The 17965-nt window shown below is 34.5% G+C and overlaps 1 protein-coding gene across 1 annotated transcript in view; it reads left to right on the top strand.

Moving 5' to 3' along the window:
* Positions 1 to 1268: 1268 nt before the first annotated feature.
* Positions 1269 to 17965, top strand: part of LOC128999748 (SH2 domain-containing protein 3C-like) — a 226528-nt gene continuing 209831 nt past the window's right edge. Inside the window, exon 1 of the mRNA XM_054426410.1 lies at positions 1269 to 1358. The gene's annotated coding sequence lies outside the window, so the exon portion shown is untranslated. The remainder of the gene's footprint in view (positions 1359 to 17965) is intronic.

Raw genomic sequence — 17965 nt, forward strand, 5'->3', positions numbered from 1 at the left:
TTTATGCACGAAGAGCGATAGCGGTAGCGGTTGGTTAAAGGGGAATGGAAGGGGGTGTAGTCTTGCCAACTCAAACTCTGCCAAATAATTAACACAACTATTTGTCCTAAGTGCACGTGCGCATGGATCAAGTTGGCAACCATGGCTTCAGCCCAAGCAACCGCTGCGATTCCTAACTACACAGCGGGCGAATTAGAAATCGCAGCGGGAGGTCAACCGCTATCGCTATCGCTCTTGGTGCATAAACAGCCCCATTTAACTCAATGGTGTTAGAAATCGCTCCCGCTGTCGCTACCGCTACCGCACTTGGTGCATAAACGGGGCCTAAGGTGTTCTAGGAGCTTGAGTTTTTCGTAATCCTAGTCTTCAATAGACGCAAAAAATTAGCTTTAGATTTATATGTCACTGTTAACCGCAACCGCACTAGTGTTTACAAAATACTCTTGTATTTATTTACTTAGCAAAATAATAAGATTAATACGAGTATAATGAGTATAAATTACCTTGCTTGGTAGATTCATAGATCATAGTTTATCACCGTTGGTAATGAGGAATAGAAGTAGTAGTAATGCACCTTTTTATTTATCTGTGGAAGTAGAAGTACTTGTAAGTTTTCTCCTTGTCTCTTCTCTCCTGATACTAGTGGAAATCATGGGATGCGAAAACCTCGTATGTCCCAGCTCGTTTTACAACACCGGTTTCAAAGCGATGAACTGTACCTCTCTCTTTCTTACCCTAGGTTATTTTATATTACAATCTTTTAAATTAAAACGCCCATCCATTTGGGCATTTTATGGTTTACTTTATTACTAGCTACAGCATTCCGAGATGTAAAATAAATAAAACCATAGATAGGCCTAAAATAAATAATCTAACAATATGTTTTTTAGTAGAATGAAATTTTACTTGTCCAAACCCACAGTATTTTCAAGTCTCCATTTCTGAGGTGTTACCTTCCGGATTAACAATTACTGTACTAATCTAGAGAGGTTAAATACCTTGTTGTCAACGCAATGCTTGGTACATAAATTTACCGAGGACCAAGATATTTAACAGCTTTCAAGTCTACCCTATATACAAGGTCGTCGTACGGGCTTAGCGTAGACGACGACGGTATATCGCGAATGCAACCATTGCAACCATCTCAGGTGCAAGGTGCAAGTTGAGGAATTTGCCACCTGACGGAGTGAGCGCTAGGTGTTCAAGTAGACGCGGTTTGGTTTGGCTTGGTTCGCGTCGTCGTACGCCTCGGTCGCATCGCAGATGTTTTTAGCTTTCATTGTTGTGGTGTTTGCATTTACCGTTCAGTGTTGTTGGGGGGTGAAATAGTGTTTTTGGATTACACTTTTGCTGTAATGGTAAGTCGTTTTACTGAATAATTTCATTACTGTAAGATAAGGGAAGAATTGTTGTTTAATTTTACCAAGTGAAATTCGTAAATATTTATGGAGGGAACATGCTATCTTATTTATTATTTAATGTATGTTTTCAAAATAGATTGATACTGTCGTGGTATTTTTGTATTTTGTAAATGCTGTGTTATATTTTAATCCACAATTCGTTTTTGTAAGATAGCATGGTAATTATGTTATTTATATCACTGTCAGTAGACAGAAACCTTGAACCATACTACCCCATGGTAAACATATTTCCGTAGATAGTATTTACATATTTATTTGATACATTTTTAGACATAAGCTGATTGTATTGCACACATAATTGTTTACGCTTGTTATCTACCAATTGCTTTTATTACTTGTGAAGAAAGGAATTACAGTATTATTAGTGATTTATTGATTACTTGTCCATCAATCAACATTTCGAATAACAACAAAATGGGATACCTAAATGTGCAATATTAGTCGTGTCATTGAATCAATATACAGTTTTACTATACCTGTTATTAATAATAATTTGGAATAGCCCCCGACTTTCGTAGAGATAGTTTAACGCACTTAAAAATTGTCAACAATATTCAACTATTATGTTAAACCCATAGTTCATAATCGATGCTAAATAACTTCACGTGTTTGTATCACAAACACATAAAAAAGCTTGTGACATACAAAATTGTATGTACATGAGTTTGCGACTTATCAGAACATGTTATCTTGCAAAAAGTTAAGATTGTTATCTTTTATAATTTAAAGTGTAATTTTACTACATTTCCTGGAAAGTTCGCTCATGCAGAGCGGCGTGGTGTTATTTGCCAAGAAAGGGAAAGGTTAAAGAACTGACATTTACGTGTGTCATGACCCAACGTTCAGCTCCGGGGCTACAGAATACGATACGACTCAGGCTACTGTCAATGTAAACAGCGACGTCGTTTGTTTATGTTTACGATACACACAAATTCTGTTCTAATATTCGTGTCTAAGCTGTACATCAAACAAAGTCTTAATAGCATTGACTATTGGATACTGAAGTAGACGGGACGTCTATATAGACCAGCTGCAGCCAATTTTTTGTTAAAAAAGAACACAGTTGTGTGAGCCAGTCTCAGAATACGCTAGTGACTAAAACTCTATTTTCTACCTTATTTTATGTTGCTGGCCAAGTAGATGGGTCATTTCAGTTGCTATAACCCAGAGTAAGTAATTCCATTAGTTTGAATTGGTAAAAAAGATTGTGTATTAAACAGAAATCAATAGTTGTGATCATCACTAACTGTAGGTGGCTCACATTAACTACGACGATTTTGTTAAAAAAAGCTGGCTACAAATTTAACATGGGGATGGAATGTATAATCAAACGTGAAGTCTAATATAGTTTTCAGGCTTTCAGGTTTTATTTATAAATCAGCTTAAGACAATCGGATGTCGTTTAGCTGTATCCTAAATAAAAAAATATATATATATCCAAAAACCTAACGGTAAATTTATAAACGATTGCTTAAACTAGTAAGTGTTAACGGAATCAGCCAATAATTCACACATAAGCGTTTAGAAAATGTTTTAACGTGGGGATCCTTTGCTAAGGACCAAACTTGCTTTTATTGAATTTTTGGAACATATAATCTACAAAGTGAATAAACAAGTATGCCTACATGCTAATTTGTGAGTTAATGTAATACTGGTTATTTTTTGACAATACTATAGGTCCAACACTTAAATCGTAATGTTTATGTGTTAGAAACTCCGATTTTTTAAATTTATATTCTGCAACGATCAGATAAACAACCCAATCTCGATTTAAGGTTGTTCAAAGTTTCTCACAGTACGAACATACGAAGTGCTTCTTCAAGTTTATGTAGGTTAGTTACTGTTCAATAAAATATCGAACTAGAAAAAGGGACCAGGGAGTAAGTCTAACAACAAACTCTTCAACAATGGTTTGTGTAATTGACGTAGTAAAAAAAGAATGTCCACAAACCGCTTCCTAGGAAAGCTCAGCAGTTCAGCTTCCACGTCTCCAAACAATAGGAAGAATCGATTACTCCACTCGAACGTTTACAGTGAGTTACCTCATAATGCAACAGTCCCCAGGAAATCCACTTACTGGACTTTGAGAGCTAATCGTCGTGTTATGTTTGGAGTTCTTGGCTTGAGTGTGTTTCGTTTTGCCAACGAAATGCAGTTTAAACTATGTGGTCAAGAGGCCTGAGTCAACTTTTAACAACTCAATTCTTGGAAAGATACGTCTTTTGAAATACTGGTGTTCTAGATAATACCAAATTTAGCTCTTTGATGCAAGATAGTGGTTTTATCTGTCGAGGCAAGCTAAACACACATACAAACACACACTATGGCCTATAGAGAACATCTAAATTAGTGTTCAAAATTTCATTGGTCGCAATTTCTGTAGAATAGAGAAGCTGTTTTGCACATCAGCAGCTGTTTTCTGATTTCTGAACTCACCCCAAGGATCAACATTGCAATCTTCAAGACTCCGCAGTGATCCGTTTGACCTTTTCTGCAGCCTCAGAACCTGTTAGACTACGATCAATATATCTTTGTAATTCTCAATCCTAAGTGCGTATTCTCCGAGCGGAAGGTGGGCATGAGAAAGTACGTAGAGAGACTCGGCAAGTAATTTATCTGAGAAACTAGCCAGCCTTTAGCTTCATCGTGCATGAAAAAGCTGTTGGCTTCGGATTCTGCAAGTATATTTCTTTCCCAGATGTGTCTGATGCCCCGTACCTTTTGGAACGTTGATGTCAAATAAATGGTCCTTCTTAAAAAAGAAATATATGGGAAAATATATAAATATATGGAGCTCTTTGGAGCTCTATACTAGATGACGGGCAGTATTTTTCGAACATATCTCATTTTAATGAATTTAGAAGTTATTGTGATATAAAAAGATAAATACACTAACATTACACCAACGCTTGATGTCCTTGAGCCCAAAAACACCGTACGTTAAAATTCATACACTGCATACATATTTTTAGGTCACGAAAATTTGAGAAAAAAGTATCCTAATTTTGTTTAGTATGGTACAAACGTGTAAACCTACGTTTATTCGAAAGAGTTCGCAAACCAGCATTATCTACCTATGGAAACCAATTATTACTCCCCATTTGTACCAACAAAATTTTAAAAAATCTTAGTTTATTTCCAATCAGTTTTGTAGCACTCAAAGGAACCAATAATTTACTGAATTATAGAATCGTTATATATCTTTATGGTTATGGAGAAATAAAAAACTACAAATTAAAAATTACAATGTTAATCTTCAGGAGATTAAGTTACCTGTTGTAGTTTACTTTTTTATGGGTATAGTTTGACAAATACCATATTTTTTATACCAAGTCTTTTTGTGTATTTTTTAAAATTAAACAACACATCTTAAGGCATTTTTGTAGCAGAAAACCCAATACTCACTAAGTCCAATGTCAACAAATTATGAAATGAATATAATTTGTTTGGGAATATATCGGTGGAAATCCGACCTGGCTAATCGAAATTCTGATAGTCTGCAGGTTTGCTGCGGCGGTTGTATTTACAATCGAAAACATAACGAACACTGAAAATGCATAGCTGTCCATTAAAGTTCTGGTAAAGTATCCTAAGGGCATTGACCTTACAGTCTAGAGCAGAGACTAATGGTCTGCTCCTCTGGGATACTCAATCTGACGTGTGACTTGTTCATTTGTCATCTTGTTGAATATACTGTGGACTCCTAGTACTGTAAACTCCTACAAGCACTTCACAATTTGCCAGCCTTAAGAAGACCCTCGTCACTTGGAGAGAATCTTGAATTATCGAAGTTGAGAATTCTATTCCCAGTTGAAGCTGTTGTCATTTTTAGATGATTGGACATGCAGTTGTTGAATACACTGTCAGCGTGTTGTCAATTACTGATGTGTGTCGAAGAAAACTAAATTGAAAGAACGTATTATATTACAATAGGATCAATAATACAGTATCATAGATATAGCATATTACAGCAAACGTAATATACTACTAAAACTAAAAATAGAATTCAGGGGTATTTATTATTTTGATAGACTCTGTGACATAGATGCCATAAAATGAGCTACAGTACTTCCAGTTTAACCAAAAAGGTTTGGTCCAAGGTTGCATATTCGACAATCAGTAATTTACATGAGTACTATGTCGGTGGAGCAATTAAATTACGATCACTTATTATACTATAAGCTGTTACAAATTGAACGCGGAAATAAAATGAACAGTACTGACGTTACATAGTCTTAAACAGATCGAATGTTCAGTTCGAAATAAATGTCACAACACGATTCGATTGGCAGAATTGAAATAATGAAATAAGCGTATTCCTCCAATATAAACACAAACTTTCGGACTTGGTGTAGACCTATAGGAAGTGTAACCGCTAGGACAGTTTCCAAATCATTACCTTCAGCTCAACTGCTGAAGACTGAAGAAAGAAGGCAGTCAAGCAGGTAATATCTGAAGGAGACTGGAGAGGGCAATTACTCAAATTGCAGCTCGCAACTTCCCGTTATAATCATCATTCTGCTACTGTCTTTGAATTCTTCCCCTTTTGTTTGTTGGAAAATATGTTTGCAAAGTGCGTGGCATAGGTATTTGGAATTTTATTGGAGATGTGGTGGTTAAACAATTTACTTTTCAATACTGAAGTATATTACGTTTATATGTGGTTTTAGTAAAGCAACTACGAACCAAAACATAACGATTACCTAAGATACTTCTACAGTACTCATGAGAGCTGTTCTAGTGGTAGAGCTCGGAGCTTCGGAGCCCGAGGGACGGGTTCAAATCCCGCCAATCACTAATGGGTTTTATCCATGAGATAATGTCGTGACCCTTTATGACTAGACTAAGTAACTAAAACATATAAGCGTCCAAGATGTGAAGGTGGGACAGTAAAAAAAGAAGACTATATATCTAAATCGAAGAATAAAACACTCACTCTAAACCCCTAAAATAAGAGTGAACAGACTTAATCGAACGCAAAATTTACAAGATAATCTTAAATTTTTAAAAAATTTTTTAGTACCTAAAGCTATTTATATATGACACAATCTTGCATATTATTAACAATTGCTAGCCATAACTGCATCAGACTCGTAAAGTTTGATTTAATCTCCTGAAGCAGCAAACCTATCCACTCACTACTGTTATTACATCCTTCATTAGCGTTCCCGATCTAATCACCATTTTCAGATGGCGGAAGAAATCGAGTAGACGCCAATTAAAAGGGTAATGACCAAGTTTATCAACGCTATTGGTTGAAAAGAGAGTTCTTTGACCATGACACTAGGTTTTAGTCAGGGATCGTTTTCACGTTACCTCAGGCTAGGGTTAGGGGTTGTGGCACTATCCTATGATAAAATACATTGTCGATTTGGTGGCATTTGAACCTGTGACCTCAGAGACTGAAGTCCCGCGTTCTACCACTAGACCAGCTCGCTTCCATGAAAAGGGAGAGTGGTATATAGGTCCGTATTCATCCGATGATTGGTTGCCAAATGGACACATGAGGTGCATACAGTAGTATAGGAGTTCACACACATACAGTATTGTTATCACGCGTTCATTCGATTAATTTAATCATCGATTGAGAAATAAGTAGTTTGAGTATTGAAACATTTCTAGCCTGACACTCTGGGTTCAAATCCCACTAATCACCAATGTTTATTTTAGATATATGATAAAGATCGCGACTCAGTGTTTGGAATCCTGTCTAAACTGTAAACCCATTAAAAAATCAGATGAATAAGTATACTTCGGGAACTCCTTCTGTATCGGAATACTCCCTCTACTTCCTTTGCTTATATATGTTAAATGTAACATTGTTGGGGCCGTCGACTCCCCTCACTTCCAAGCCAGTGAATGCATGTTTTGTTCAAGTGTGTGGTAGTGTTGGGGCCGTCGACTCCCCTCACTTATGTGCATTACTTTTTCATATTTATTAATATTATGGTCTGTCTTGTTGTTACCTTATTGTTAAGTTTTTATATTTCTTCAGAGTTTACCGTACCTTTTACACATTGTTTTTTTTCTGTAAATTTGCTGGTTTTGCCTCCATAATATGTTTTTATTTTGTAGTGTTTCATAATTTTGGGTTTGCTTATTGTTAGTCACTACTTCGTCAATATTTATTGTTATTATTGTTCCTGCATGTTAACTAGTCTCTACTCTTTATTGCCACTTGCTGTGATATTTATCATATATTTATTTTTTCAACTTTGTTTCGTTAACTCTAAGTGTAGGTAGTAGAAAGCTGATCTTTTTAGTAGTATATCTTTTTTTTGGCCATCTGTAAAAAATTGCAATGTATGTACAATGTAAAATGGTGTTTACCGTATATGGATAAATAAATAAATAAATAAATAAATGTAGTCATTATCGTCGTGGTTGTTTCATCAGCGGAGTAATTCTTGAAATCCGCATTGAACTCATAACACGTTTGCGTTGCGGGTCTAAAGTAGCATTTTTTACTAATTTTTAGTCTCTAGGGAGTACCGTGGGAGTACAAATCAGCTGTTTTTAACAGTTGTAAATTTAGATTGTGACAATAGTATCGATCGAAATTATTTATCGATTGATTTATTAGGTAAGGTTTTAACCTATTTCAGTCAAACATTATTTCGTTTTCTAGCTTTCTTTGTTAATTAATGATGCAATATGACGAAAGATATAGTTCACCACACGGGTAAAGCTTGACCTCGGTTCAAAAAGAGTCACTTTAGGACCTAGTGATGACATATGTACTATTCCAACTCTTCGATTGTTTCCCGACATTCACACAAGTGGTGTCGATGCCCTGTGTTTCCTTATTCCTTATTAGACCAAGAACGCCTACAGGCAATCCTACGCACGCATTCACCGATGTTCACTCGCAAGCACACTCACGCACACACAGCACACACAGACATCACTTAGAAAAACACCTTTTTGGGTATCAGGAGGACCCAAAACTCAAACTCAAAAATGTTGACGAAAACAATACTTCATATAGGTCTCCTATGTGTAGAGGGAATATGGAATGAAATATAAGATAACTCATGTTTTAACAATATGAGCCTTTATTCTTCTAGCATTAATACAAACAATGTTGGTATTATACACTACTTCATATAAATCTAAAATAGATGGCCTATGTAAACAGAAACCCGTGTTATGGGAAATGGCTTACAGAACGGTAATCTAAGATAACCTAGTGTATGCTTAGAATTGATTAAAAACAGCTGTAGGAGAAAATTGTTTTTAAAATTAAAATTTATACTCTAATATGATGAAATACCCCCGCCACAGCAAACCTCCAACTTCTAGTGATTGAATTTCCGCGAAAATATCTCCTAAAAATGTCAGTTTTATTCCCTATTTGAATAATAACATTAGTTTTTAAGTACTTAGGTTTGATGGTTATCTGCTAGTACAGGGAATGTAATGAAGCGTTTTTTGTGATATATCAATAGTTTAGTATGAACTTAATATATTTTCCAAATTTCATCAAAATATGTTTATAAACAAGCAAACTAAAATTATTTATTTATTCTCCATAACAATAACATAGGAATTTAGGAATTTAAATTTTTCTTCTTAACCATTGAGGGCATAACAACTCTTCAATAGTATATATATGATCTGCTCTACAAAATCGTTTAGAAAGAAGTTGTGAAATTTATGTTTTTTAGAGTCACATATGGGAAAAGCCAATTTTAACTCCATAATCCTTGTTCTTTTAGTCCTATAGTAATACTGCAGTTTGCAACCTCGTTCAAACGCAGTTAAATTTAACGGGTAATGTTTTTGACCTCTGGGGACATCAAAACGAAAAAGTAAATCGGTCCGAAGTCGATGTCTTACAATTAGACCGTAAATGTGTATTTCCTATATGGGAAATTCGCTATAAAATAGTCATAAAAATGTGGAAATTTGTTCTAGCCTGGATTACAATAAGGATGATTAGTAATCGAGAAAAGATCATAAAATAAAATTTTAATTAGCACAGAAAGTCGTACTTGATTTATTTCTACAGTACTACATGACTGCAAGTTCAACTTTTAAGCTTATTATGTAGTACTGCAACTCTTAAAGTAAATTGCAACACAGCTAGAGCTAAATCCTCAATATTTTTACAATGAACTTGTAAATTATATGTTAACAAACAAGAAAACTAATATGAAGTGACAACTATACAACCTCAGATACAATATAAAATTGATAGCCTAAACAAATTGTATGTCCTTCAACTAAACGTCTGTGCTCTTCCTTGATTTCTATCTAAGAGCCTTTAAAAGTAAATGTAACAAAGCATAGAAAATCCGATTTTTAGACAAATAGAGACAGTTATTTACATTTCCCCCTAAAGCTCAGAGACAGCTAGCTCTACTTTATTGCTGATACCTATTATACACTTGTTCCAACGATTATCAGGAAAGTTACAACTCACAACATTTAAACTGTGATGTATTTTATGTCACCCGTACAACAATATTTTATATGTATTAATGACAGATAAGTGTAAACAAGTTAGTGTGGCACAGTTTACACACACAGCAACAGTTTACAAAACAAGCAAACACATTTTCAAGAAAAATTATAATTTATATTCTCCTTTAAACTCAAGTCCCGACTCATCTCATGTAGGGACATGTAGGACACCAAGGGTGGTTCCTAAAAATCTTGCATCATTTTACAATTACATATAATATATTATAAGATTTTATTCCTCCTTACTCTGCTTAGAAATGTGTTGATTGCTTCTAACTTTAAGACATATTTTTTAAATGGTAAACCTAACCCGAATGCGCTAAAATATATCTCATACCTTCACTCATTTGCCGTTCTGAAGATAAATAGTTTGATTTCTGCATTCTTCTCTGTTTTGGATATCCAATTATCAATTTGCCAACATGGAATTTTCATACAAGATTTTTCGTATTCATCCGACAATTGTATTTCCGTTTCGAGAACGTCATCGGGTGGAAATTCCTTCTCACAAGATGACACTGCAGCTATCAATGTGTTAGTTACATTGAATTCCCCATTTTCTATTGTAACACGAACATAGTAATCGTGGTTAGGCTTACCAATTGGTGTTGTCAGAAAGTATGTCTTGTAATTATCTGTTGTCTCATCCCTAAATATCAGAATCCAAAACAAATTGTCAAACAACCATACTGGAGTGTACGTTGATAGATTTAAAAAGTTTAATCCCTCTACAGACCTCTCTGTAATGATGTCGACATCCTCATGATGCTCCTTGTAATGATCCAATATCTTCACCACTGGCATTTCAATAGGACAAATAAGCTCTCTACAAACAATTGGTCTGTAGCCACAGAACTCCTCATGATCATTACCTGGTTTTACCATTTCCTCACATCCATCTTGACTGTAGTTACAACTGCGTGGCTGAGCTTTCATTATATTTCTAAGACAAACTGGACTTTCCAGTATTAACGACTCTTCACATGTAGGACATTTTCGTATCTTGGTGGTACATGACAAACATACATCATGACCACTAGAGCACAGTTGAACAGGAAATTTTACAGTTTCTAAACACACTGGACACTTGACACATTTTTCAACTGCGGTTAAAATGGATTTGGAAATTTCACTTGTATCACTTGCACCTGCCATCATTGCTAGAATTAAATATAAAACATCCAATACGTCGCCTAGAGGTGGTAGAGCACTTGATGGGTCGGACTCGTCTGTGGAACATGAGCTTATCTTCTGTAACTGTCAGACAGAATTGTGACTGACCCTTGGATAAACTTATCCTTATCTGTTAAGAAGCAACCCCAACCTTTATCAGCTGGACCTGGACTGGTACATATATGGGATTGACTAATATTGATGTTTTTCCCACTACAGGGCCAGGAGGACGGTGGCCACAAAAGACTGAATTACTCGTGTCAAAATTTAACTGTTATTTTTATTGATTATATATTTTTTTAAATATATTCTTAGGTATTCCTGTCATAAAATGTAAATACATTTTTGCACACATATTACTCACAATTCATTTTTATCAGCTAATAGTTGTAGGCATAGGGTAGGAAGTTTGTTTTTGAAATAATAGTGAAAAACTTCTTGATTAGCAAATTACCTGAAAGTAAAAAAAGATACGTCTAATAATACTTGTAATAATATATTTACACTTTATACTGTTTACTCACAAGACGGTAAAGAGATATACAAGATAAGAGTGGTGATCGATTTCGATTGGACACCCCAATCTCCAATCATCATCAGACCCAATAGGCGAATGACTGTCATTCACCTATTGTTATTTTACGTATCTTTGTACTTTCAGGGAAATAATAGTGGAAAGGATAACACAATACAACATGCCTATTCTTTTACAATACGAAACACAATCAACCAAAGTTTTAACTTTTTGTGTTAAAAATTTGTGATACAAATCTACATTCTTTTATTTATTTTTCATTGTTTCAATACTACGAGTACAACAACTTAACTTAAGTATTTTTTTAGATTACTCTAAAGCTAATTTTAGCTATTAGATTAACAAACAACAAGGAAGTGTTCTATGGTAAAAAGAGGAATATAATATTCACGACAAGTTTAAATTTATTGATTTACTGTATTTTACTACATGTTGTAAAACATGCAGATATGAATCGACGTGGTTTATGGTATGGTCATTGGTCAAATCAAGTACTTTCGAATCTGAATTGTAAAACGATTGAGAGACAGGTTTTACAAAAAAAACATGGATGTTATCAACCAGGAAAAGATTTAACAATCAATTATTATTGTTTTAAATAAATTCTAAACAAACTATTTACTTCCAAAACTGTTTTAGCGTCATGATCCTCTCCCACAATCATAGCAGCATCACTAGTATTATTTTGTTATACACTCTGGTATAGGTTACTTTAGTGAATAGATTATATGTGATTAATAAACGTTATCAGCAATATGTTACATACTTTCTCCCACTATGTCAACAACCCCTTATCATGGCATATGGGTAAGCAGAGAGAGTAACTTTAATACTGTAATTTATTGGGGGAATCACAACAGTTGTTATCACTTTTATACCGTAATGTTTACAGCAATAGAGGTTGTGCCGATACATTTAGAGTTAAATGGGCTATCAAATTCATAAAATTTAAATCAAAATTGGTCGAGTAGTTTTTGTATCCGATTTGTTCGTGAATTAATAGATTTGGGGAAAATTACAAAAGTAGTACAGTAATAGCTTTTGAACCGAAATTTGAACAGCAATGGAGTTATACCATCTTGTTCAGAATTTTTGTTCTGAATTATTCAGAAGTTTTAACCAAAATCGTTCGGGTCAATTTTGAGAGAATTAGATTTTTTCCCTATTTGGGTTTTTATGGAAAAATCAACATTTAAATCAAAACGTCTTAAAATGAAAAAAAAAACATGGAGATACCGTGGATTAGTACCCACTTACCAAATTTCGTCAACATCTGATCACAGATGTGGTCTGTAGCTCTGTGTACACATTACACATCCACACACACACACACGTCTACAACTACTACCTCTTCATAGTACAGGTAAAATAGGGTTTTATAAACAACAAAATTTGTACATTCATGAAATTTCACCTGTGGGTTACTAATAATATGAGAAATGAAGATCCGTTGAGTCCCCAAAATTTTGGGCGTACTAGGGCCCTTTTTGGGGCCCTTTTTGATCCGAAGGGCCCTTGTTCGTGAATAATTTTGTTTTTACGTTTAAGGTCGAGTGAGGTGTGGTTTTCGATGGTTTTAGTTATTTTAAATCGATTGGGACTAGTTTTAAGTGTATTAAACCACTCCATACAGGGTGTTTCGAAATATTATTACTTTTTACGATATTTAAACATTTATTCATAAAGTAATAAAATTAGTTACCTCCATGCTCTATATAAAAGGGGATAAATGTAAATAATTGTAATTCTTTACTACGTAAGGGGAAAGGATCACAAGGAGTAAGAGAAAATATTAAATACCCCCGTCACAGCAAACCTGCAGACAAAGCAAATTTTTCGTTTGCCCGATTTTCAATTAACAAAAATTGCAGTGAGTTTAATGAATACTTAGGTTTGCTGCTACAAGGAGGCAAATAAAGTGTGTTTATAGTAAAATATTAATAGCCTAGTATAAAGTAAGTACTACGTAAGGGGAAAGGATCACAAGGAGTAAGAGAAAATATTAAATAACCCCATCACAGCAAACCTGCAGACCTAGTGAATTTCCGTTTTACTTACTGATTTTCAATTAAATCTAAAATAGCATTGTGTTTAACGATTACCCAGGTTTGCTGCTACTAGGAGGCAAATAAAGTGTGTTTATAGTAAAATATTAATAGCCTAGTATAAAACAAATGAATTTGACAAGTTTGGCCAAGATATATCTATTAACAAACAAACTAAATCATTTTACACTATTCTACATAAGAATAACATGGGAATTTTAAATTTACAAATTTAGTATTTTTATCCGTAACTAATAACCAAACAAAAACACGTTAATATAATAAGTTATGTGTTTTTAAGCTATTTAAAATGTTCTAGAGAAAAATTGGGAAACTTTGTGTTTTGAGGGTGAAGTAAATGAGAAAACCCAATTTTTACCCCATAAACCTCGTTCCCATTGTTCAGGACAAAAATGCTTGTACCGACAATGCTTGGCTGATGTCTTAGTGTTGTCCTGGTCGTTATAACCATGAAAGACAACCGTACTTGTATTGATTGAAAATAATGTTGAGGAAATTAAGATACAAGTTTCAAACGTTAGTATGTATGAAAGCTGTTTTTGCACTACATTGTTCGTGCTTTAAGATTGGTGTTGCCTGTTCTGCAATATGCAAGGTTTGTAAAGAGGAATCCTGCTTGAACACCAACTTGGACGATATCAGTAAAGATGGAAAAGTTGCTAAGAATAATAAAATTTTTAATGAGTTGTCTGAGAATAATTATTGTGATGATGAAATTATAAAGAGAGATACTACGGAAATTGTAGAAAAATAGCTTTAGTTTAAGTAGTTCATTTTAATATGAAATGTAAGGTTTTATACAAATACAATTATTTTAATTTTTGATAAATGTGTAAAAAACTTAAATTACTACCTTAGAAAAATACATATAAATTTGTAATTGGTCTTAATAGATTTGCATGAAAACACATTGAAAGGCTATTCACACCACCTTAAAAGTTGAAGTTTTTGCGTAGTAACCTATGTTATAATGTTATAATGTAAAACTTAATCCGTCTCCTTTTAGCGAACTTCCCATATAGGAAATAAACTATTACCGAAGGTCTTATGGTAAAACATAGACCCGAAACCGATTTACGTTTTCATTTCGATGCCCCTAGAAGCCTAAAGCACCATTAGAGGGCTGCTGTTTAGAGGGTTGCTAGATAACTCAAAATATTATATATGTTTTTATATACATATATATATAATATAATATATCCATGTTACATACGTGTCCGTAAACATGATAACTGGAGTAATTTTGGTTCAATTTTAACGAAACCGGCATAATCGGTCCTTGGTACAGGGTTTTATGTGGTATTTGTAGTCTTTGACCCTCAAAATACAAAGTTTCCCAATTTTTCTCTAGAGCATTTAAAAAGCTTAAAGAAAACAAATAATTTAGTATTTTAACGTTTTTTGTAAGTGTATTAGTTATGAATAAAATTCAAAAATTTTAAATTTAAAATTCCATGTAATATTTAAGGATAATAGTGTAAAATGATTTTGTTTGTTTGTTTATAGATTTGTCTTAGTAAAACGCAAATTTATTTGTTTTAAACTAGGATATTAATATTTTACTATAAACACACTTTATTTGCCTCCTTGTAGCAGCAAACCTAAGTATTCATTAAACTCACTGCAATTTTTGTTAATTGAAAATCGGGCAAACGAAAAATTTGCTTTGTCTGCAGGTTTGCTGTGACGGGGGTATTTAATATTTTCTCTTACTCCTTGTGATCCTTTCCCCTTACGTAGTAAAGAATTACAATTATTTACATTTATCCCCTTTTATATAGAGCATGGAGGTAACTAATTTTATTACTTTATGAATAAATGTTTAAATATCGTAAAAAGTAATAATATTTCGAAACACCCTGTATGGAGTGGTTTAATACACTTAAAACTAGTCCCAATCGATTTAAAATAACTAAAACCATCGAAAACCACACCTCACTCGACCTTAAACGTAAAAACAAAATTATTCACGAACAAGGGCCCTTCGGATCAAAAAGGGCCCCAAAAAGGGCCCTAGTACGCCCAAAATTTTGGGGACTCAACGGATCTTCATTTCTCATATTATTAGTAACTCACAGGTGAAATTTCATGAATGTACAAATTTTGTTGTTTATATGGAGTGTTTTTGTATTATTTTACCTGTACTATTCAGTGAGCTTACTCGCATACTCTCTGCAGGAGTCCGTGCAAGTACACGGTGAAATGAGTTACATTTCCTGCTGTCGACGATCGCATTCTTCTATTTAAGTTGGCGAGATGACGCGACGTTCTCCACGTGGGTTTTTACTACCTAATCTGACCTTTAAGCGAGCAACCTGCATATGGACATGGTTTATTGGTTATTAAAAAGTTTATGGGTACAGATTCCCGTTAAACACATGTTATATGTTGCTGCCCTTAATCACTGGGCTTTTAATAAATGGTACAGGCTAAAAGTTTGCTGGTGTTAGTCTGTGCTCCACACGGCATCTCCTTACGTTCTTAACTAATCTAACTAAAATAACTAGAAAACTAAATAGATTTTTGAAACCCTAACCTATATCATTGAATTAAATGTTTTAAGTTAGCGTTAAGGAGTAGATTTGTCAACATTCCAGTACCATAATGAACTTCCAAAGCTATATAATGACATACGAACATCTCTGAAGTATTTTTTACGTTGACAACCAAATTAAATATAATACAGGCTACGTAGTATGTTTATCAACATTCTAGGAAGGAAAAATGAGAAAACTAATGTCCTCCATACTTATATTGGGTTCCTGTACTAAGAACTACAGTTTGTTGCTCGCACTAGCCTTGAATCTTGACTCATCCATCTTATATCAAAGAGGGAAACTGGAGGGATAAATATTTCAAAAAGTTCCCTCGCTACCAGGCAGAACCCTCGTGGTGGTTCAATTGTTTTACAACTCTGCGAAACTGACCCTGATAATCCGCTCTGGTGGCGGTTCAAGTATCTCGGGACGGTAAAACTCGTGGCGGTTCAAGTATCTCGGGACGTTAAAACTCGTGGCGGTTCAAGTATCTCGGGACGGTAAAACTCGTGGCGGTTCAATATTCCCCGGACTCACAATGACTGAGCTAGGGATGAGCATCGATAGTAGTAGTTTTAGAAAAATCTATGTTTTTCTATCGATGTTCAATATTTTTACATCTATGGTAGATTATCGATGTTTCCGTCGAACATCGATGTTTTAGCCAAGTATTGAACTATCGATGTTTTCCATGGCTGTATTGTTTTAGGTTAATTAGCTGTTGCAGTATAGAGAGCAGACTAAAAACTGAAAAAAAACATCGATTGACATTTATGTTTTTGCCCCGAGAACATCGATGTGTTCGCGACGATGTTATCGGTACATAGATGGTTGACCTATCGATGATGATCCCCAGACTGAGCTTAGCTGTTGTAGTCTGTGAACACTGTCTGTGCTAGGCTCACCGCACATCTTTGACGAAATGCTAGATTCCTTCGGCTCATTTATATTATTACTAGAGGTCGTCCAGTGGTCGAAACCTCGACCAAAAATATGTAATGTAGGCCTACTTCTCAATTTTACCCCACGCTGCAAATAAAACATGTGATTGGAGTTTCTAAAATGTTTTTATGATTTTCTGTTTATAGTTCATTGTTATTTTGTCACCAGCATGGCAACCCATAAGGCCCTTGTTAATAATTTAATTTCTACTACATAATAAATTTGTGTTGCGTCAGAAAGTTGAAAGATCAAATCCTTTTCGGATCACCTATACCCTGTTGGCCTCTTGTCTCCTGATCAATGGTTGTACTATGAAAGCCACAACCAAGGGAATCCCGACCTACCTGATCAATTCTTCACTGACAGAAGTGTGTTTCAATAAAAACTTTCAATAAAACGAATTATTAATTACTGTGTGATTAAATAGAAACAGAAATAAGGTTCAGTATTTGTAAAGCAAAACCTAAAATGCTAAGCAAATAAACATGAATTAAGTAGATCGAAAAACGATTAGTTTTATCATGAGAACGCGTTTTATCATTGACTTCAGACATAGGTTTCTGTTACAATGGCAAATGATTATACTGTATGTGTTATGTAATTTTTGATTTATCTCAACTAAACTAATAGTTGCAGATACTAATAGAACATATAAGTATAGTGCCAGTTCTTCGTGAATGTGTTAAGAGTCCTTGGAGCCTAGACCATTGACTATATAAACACTAGTCAATGCCTAGACGTACTGGTAAATAACTCTTCAGCAGCAGTTTGAAATTATCCAAGATGGCCGCTAGTCTCCAAGGACACTTATGAGTCCTTGGAGCC

Source organism: Macrosteles quadrilineatus, unplaced genomic scaffold, assembly GCF_028750875.1.
Source record: "Macrosteles quadrilineatus isolate MER2022 unplaced genomic scaffold, UCM_ALF_1.0 Scaffold_8__2_contigs__length_117827958, whole genome shotgun sequence".
NCBI classification, from domain to species: Eukaryota; Metazoa; Arthropoda; class Insecta; order Hemiptera; family Cicadellidae; genus Macrosteles; species Macrosteles quadrilineatus.